Below are 6,368 nucleotides of genomic sequence, written 5' to 3' on the forward strand. Positions count from 1 at the left end.
TTAAGAGCAAGGCTCAGTTGCCATTTATCAATATGCATATTCTAGCTAAATCCTTTTAATGTACTGTAGTTGAAAACAGCGAGTCTGACTCCGAAACGGTCATTAATTTGGATCTTTTCTGAGCAAATTTGCTAATCTTTTAATGCCACTTCTATCAGGGCAAAGCTTTACATTTGATATTAATGTATGAGTTGAATGAGGAAACAATTTAATCCAGACTCAAAGCATTTAACACTCACTAATGTCAAAGCTAATCCAGATATACAAAGTTTATCCCAAAACCCACATGTAAGCAGTCCTGGTCTCCCCGTCCACAGAAACAAACCCTGCACGATTATAAACCAGACCATGATGAGATACTTTAGCTGTAATTCATCTGAAACCACTTTGACTACAGTCTAGCAATTTAATATTTTAATACCATATCTTTTAATTGTGCATATACTGTATCTAACACTGCATTTACTGTTTATAATCTAATCTCTGCCTTATGCCGGTTTCCACTTGGCACTAAGGGTATAACTGAATTTCCTGACACTTTAAAGTAAGAGTGCTTTGCACCATGAAGTGGGAGTATTTTTGTGCCAGGTGCTGTGAGGCCAACAATCTGTCCATCTCCTTTGGGACTCAACAAAAACCATGGTGGAACAGATTAGCATTTCCAGCCAAATCTTAAATGTGTTGTGTTTCTACGTTTGAATTTGCAGTGATGTGAACTGAGCTTTAAAACAAGATTTGAATAACATCACTGCTTCATGCAGGAACTCGTCAGTTTCAGGTCAAGTCAGGTTTATTTGTGTGTCACCAAACCCCAACCAAAGTCCTGTCCTGACTCTGTCCAAGTAGAGCAGGTCCAGCACCTCCCTCCTTCAATGAACCTCCACCCAACAATTCTCCATCAGCAGCACATCCTGCAACAGCAGCCACCAGAACCTTCCTTTACCAGCAGGAAGGTGGAGCAGATCCAGGATCAGTGGGGACGGAGAGAGAGCAGGAGAGCAGGACAGAGACAAAGACAGAGAATGGAGGAAGACAGAGAGACAGAAGGAAAGGGAGGGACAGAGATAAAGAGGGAGAGAAAGGAGGAGAGACTGATGGACAGAGACAAAGACAGAGAATGGAGGAGGACAGAGAGACAGAAGGAGAGAGAGGGACAGAGATAAAGAGAGAGAAAGGAGGAGAGACTGATGGACAGAGACAAAGACAGAGAATGGAGGAGGACAGAGAGACAGAAGGAGAGAGAGGGACAGAAATAAAGAGAGAGAAAGGAGGAGAGACTGACGGACAGACGGGGACGTGAGCAGGTGGAGCTACGGGTGGCAGCTGGAGCCTCTTCAGGTCTGGAGCCTCCTCCAACAGCACCAGGATCTGGGATGAGGGGAGAAGAAGAGGAGTCAGGAACACGTATGAGGACAGGAGGAGGTGAGAGAAGCCCAGTGTATCATGGGAGATCCCAGCAGTCTGAGCCTATAGCAGCAGGTCTAAGGGCCAGCCTAAGCAGTCCTGACTATAAGCCTGATCAACAAGGAAGGTCTTAAGTCTGCTCTTAAACCAAGACAGGGGGTCTGGGTCCTGGACTGAAACTGGGAGATGGTTCCACAGGAGGGGAGCCTGGTAGCTGAAGGCTCTGGCTCCCATTCTCCTAATGGGGTTAGATGTAGAACCTGATGGCAGTGCTATGATGAAGGCAGAGGAACACAGTCAGTAGGCAGGTTGGTTGCTCACTCATCCAGTAGAAAGTGACTAAGGGTCACAGAGATTATTGATCAGCAATAATGATTACTCAGCATTAACTAACCTGCATTACTGGACTGTTATTGATGTCAGTCACATATCAAAGTTCATGAGACTTGGTGAAAGACCCTAAGTCCATACAGACAATGAACATTTCAACAGAAATGCAGACTTCACCTACTGAAAGCCCAGTTGGCTTAATGCTGAACAAAGCATGGAGAAATAACCCAGAGAAACCAGGTCAGAACCAGGCAGCCCTGCCACAGTCAGGGCAAACACAGAGTCAGTATCGTCCCCTTCTGTTGGCTTCTTCTTCTGCTTAACCTGAAAAAAATGAGCATCAGTAAATGATAGTGGGAACGTGACGTGTTGAATGAGTCGTGGAACATAGGCACATGTGAGACTGGGCTGGAGGTCCAGGATGAGCCGCCAGTCCACTCATCAAAGAAATGGCTCACATGGTGAACAACTTCTCAGGAACTTCCAATGAATGGAAAGCTAGACAAGGCTGACATAACTCCACCGAGCTTGGGACAAGAGTGGCACTGTGTATTTGAGTGAGCATGTCCGTTCAGTGTCAGGCCTCGACTCTTTGTTATCCAGACGCAAACTGTAGGTTTGATGCCAGTTGAGAAAAAACGTGGTGACGCATTGACTTCATGAACATCCATGCCTGAAAAGTGACACCAACGCTGAAGTACTTCAATGGTGAGCAGGGGCGACTTCTGTGAATGCAGAAAAGTCCATATTCTTATCTTCTGATGACTACAAGACTTTTTTGGTTGATGACCTCATTTTGGGTGGTATTCCAGATCTTCTGAGGTAAGAACATGGTTAGGATTGGACTGTGGTTTAGGGTACGTGTTGGTTTAAAGGGACAGTCCAGACCTGGTGGAAGGTGGGCTCAAGCCTTTTCGTCCACTGCTGGAGTTTCACAGGTTTAGCAGTAATTCCCCAAACAAGAAAAGTAAATTCAGATCAATTTTCAAAGGTAAAAATACACAATAAACCATAAACTCTTCCTTACTGCTGGTCTGTACTCCTTTGCTTTTCTTCCTCTCTATTGGTTGCACAAACACTGCAAGCTCTGACTCTGACAAAGTTATGTGGAAGCTCTTCCCTGCAGCATTGAGAGAGTTCGCTATAGTGGCCAAGGTGGTGTCGTTTGTATCAAGGCTAGGGGACATCAGGATTGCTGCAGATGCCATGAGCCCATAGGTGTCACTGTGGAATCGGGTGTTCAGCTCATTAAGCTGGCAGTCTATTAGCGCAGGTCACTGTCACTTCTCACCCTAGTCAATTTCCCCAACGTGCGTGTGACAATGCTTCCTTCAAATTGGCATGGGAGCTTTCCCGAGCGGGAGGGCAAACTGGGTACATCCCAGTTCTCAACATCATGATCCTCCACCTTCTTACTTGATGTTGCCAACATCTTTAAGAACGCAGTCACCTGAGCGAATGCCTGACGGTTCTTGTTTGAGGTTCTCGATCAAATCAGGCATGTCTTTCACTGATGTGGCAATGGACTGGAGGCTTTTAGATGTGAGGTCTGATTTACTGAATAACTGTTTGAAAAGTACAAGGAGGAAGATGAACTTTTATGTTCTGATCTGCAGAAGGAGTGACTCAATCTCACTCTGCCCCGCCTCTTCCGCGTACTGTGCCAGCACCCCCATGACAACATCATACAGAATGAAAACTTTTGTCACTGTGGCCGATCTTGAATCCCAACTGGTGCCACACCCTCAATTCCAATTCCAATGACCTATGATCAGACTACATCTCTCTTAGGAAAGTGGGTATGAAGTTCACTGCTGCACATGAAGTGGTGCAAATTGTCAAGAGTCAAGAAAAGTCGAGGCATCCAGCGATGACAGGACAAGGTTTAACCCATGCGAGTGACAGTGCACATAGACAGCATTTTCAAAGGTGCCCTTAAGGATGGTTTGGACACACCCCCCCCCCCCCTTACGCCCAAACATCACCGATGCACCATCAAACCCAAAACCAATGCGAAGACTTGGATCTAGTCCGAAGGGTGCGACAACATCCAATATTTTCTGTGCTATTGCATCAGCAGTCATATTGTCTGTGGCTTCAAGGCCAACAGCGCCGTCTCGCGCAGCCCCCATGTGTACATATCGTAAGCAAATGGCTGATTTTTAGATGCACTCGTCTGCTAAAATAGCAAAGAAAGACCCCTCAAGCAGTTAACCTACTATTATGTGGAGAAACTCCTTGCTTTGTCACCTTTCACTGTGATACTTAAGCACTGGTTGGGTGCAGGCTCATCCAAAGGAGACAGATCCACAGGGCTATCATCCACTCGTGAATCAAAGGCAGTTTTGAATTCCATCTGCCGGTGGTGAGATGTTTACAGCCTGCTAAGCTAGCTGTGAAGTTTGTGTTAGCCATCTTGCTAGCTGGTGCCAATTGTGACTGTAAGATTAAAATACCAATGGTGCAAGGCCAAGGTGAGATTGCCAAGTTCAAATGCTAATGTCAAGCCAGCCGGATCACTGTACACTATAAACTGGACTTAGCAGCTAAAGGAAATCTAATAAACTGGAGTGATGCACAAAAGCTTCAAGTGAAACCTTAAAACCCACTCAAAGACGGTGGCTTTGACGGCATACAATGAACAAAGCACCAAGACAAAAATTGTAGGCTGAAACGTTGTGAAAAGATTGAATTCCCCAAATGACGTTGCGGTACCTGGTGGACATGAATCACTGCTGGGCAATAAAGCACGTAAAGATTTAGGTTTGGGTACACAAGTCTCTGTTCTCCTTGACAGACTGAGGGCAGAACTAGGCTGCATGGAGGGCCTGGGTGTCGTGAAGGGGAGGGAGTCTGTCTTAAACAAAAATGATGAGCTGCATGTGTGCATCGATCCAAAGAACCTTACCAGACTCCAAAAAGGAGGAAATCACCTGTGAAATGACAGGGCTCAAGTACATTCCCAGGATGGACACCTCACGTGGTTTCTGGCAGCTGAGGAATAATGAAGAAAGTACTAAGATGCACACCTTCAGCTCCCTAAGTGACAGATCCTCATATCAGTGCTTGCCTTTCATAATTATCTCTGCCTCTTCCACCGTGCATGGAGCAAATTATTGAGGGGCTTCACAGCAGCAAAGTGTACGTTGATGACTTGGTAGTTTGATGCTCTGCTGGAAAAGAACATGAAACAAGACTGGAGAAAAGTAACAAGGAGAATACAAGAAAATGACTCAGACTAAACAGAGACAGATGTGAGGTTGGTGTCAGTGAGATCACCTTCCTCAAGGGCAAGATCTCCTCAAAAGGGATCCAGCCAGACAAGAGAACAGTAAAGGCCTTGTATGACGTGAAAAAGCCAAAGGACAAGAAAGAGGTACAGTGGTCCTTTGGTTTGTTCAACTATTCGGGTAATTCATACCAAAGCTATCTGAGTAAACTGCTGAAAACCTGAGAAAGTTGCTGCATGAAGGAACTGAATTCATATGGGGACATAAACATGAGACAGAAAGGAGAGCTGCTGCATGTTCTCACCAGCCAACCCCATCACAGTTTGTCGTCCCCCACAAACGGACCAAGGTCTACAGACGCATGGAAAGATGGCTCAGGGGCTGTCATGGCAGCATGGCGACTGCTAGCGTATGTGTCACAGTCAACGACAGCTTCACAGTGCAGACAGACGCTCATCAAAAAGAGCAGCTTGGTTTAGTTTTTGGGTGTGAAAAATGTCAAATCGGCTTCTATGGACTTCCAAAAGTTATTCTTGAAATTGATCATACGTCACTGCAAAGAAAACTCGGTGTGACACGTCTCTCCAGGTACAGCGTTCAATGACGAGGCGGCAGCGTTACATTTTCAACAGATGCAATGCATATGTTCACTGTAGATCCAGCAGGGCTCAGGGAGCAGAAGAGGGAGCGCTACGTGCTGCCCTCTGCTGGCCAAGTATGAACTCTGACATTGATCAGCTGAGCAGTGAGTGCGCAACATGTCAGGATTATCACTTCAAGCAGAAAAGGAAACTCCTCTTTAACACGGAGGTGTCAATATTCCACTATGAGGGCAAAGACCAACTGTTAGTTACAGATCACTATTCAGATTTTCCTGAGATGAACCTCTGGCCCTGCACCATATCAGACACTGACAACAAAGTTGACGACCAGCTTGTCCTGGTGGGGTATCACTTTACCTCTGGTTTCTGACAGCAGCCCCTCATGTGCCAGTGTGTCTGAGCTTGTATTCAACCACATCATCTCCTCTTTATCCTCAAACGGCAAAGCAGAGAAGGTCGTGCAGATGATGAGAAGATTATTGAAGACAGCAGCAGATAGCAACAGTGACCCACCATAGCCTTGATGTAAAGGTGGCCCCATTGGACAGTGGGAAGTCTCAGGCTGAGCTAAAATGGGTCACAGGATCTGTACTTGAGTGCCCAGTCATGGTGCAAGCAAACCTGAACACAGACACGGCACAGGCAGAGAAGGCCAGGAGACCTCAGCGAAAGCCATGTAATGATGGCACAGCCACTGCTCTTGAGCCTCTACTGGAGCAGGATGTGGTTCCTATCGAAGGACCAAGCTCCTGGACTAAAAGTGTCATCGTCCTGCAACAGGTCAGGGCAGAGAGTGACGATG

At 46.2% G+C, this 6,368-nt stretch overlaps 1 pseudogene; it reads left to right on the plus strand.

Moving 5' to 3' along the window:
• Positions 1–6,172: 6,172 nt before the first annotated feature.
• The window catches only part of LOC147256781 (uncharacterized), a 25,710-nt pseudogene continuing 25,514 nt past the window's right edge, over positions 6,173–6,368 (plus strand).

This window comes from Aulostomus chinensis, chromosome 8, assembly GCF_037954235.1.
Source record: "Aulostomus chinensis isolate RoL2024-O1b breed Wild chromosome 8, RoL_Achi_v1.0, whole genome shotgun sequence".
Classification (NCBI taxonomy): Eukaryota; Metazoa; Chordata; class Actinopteri; order Syngnathiformes; family Aulostomidae; genus Aulostomus; species Aulostomus chinensis.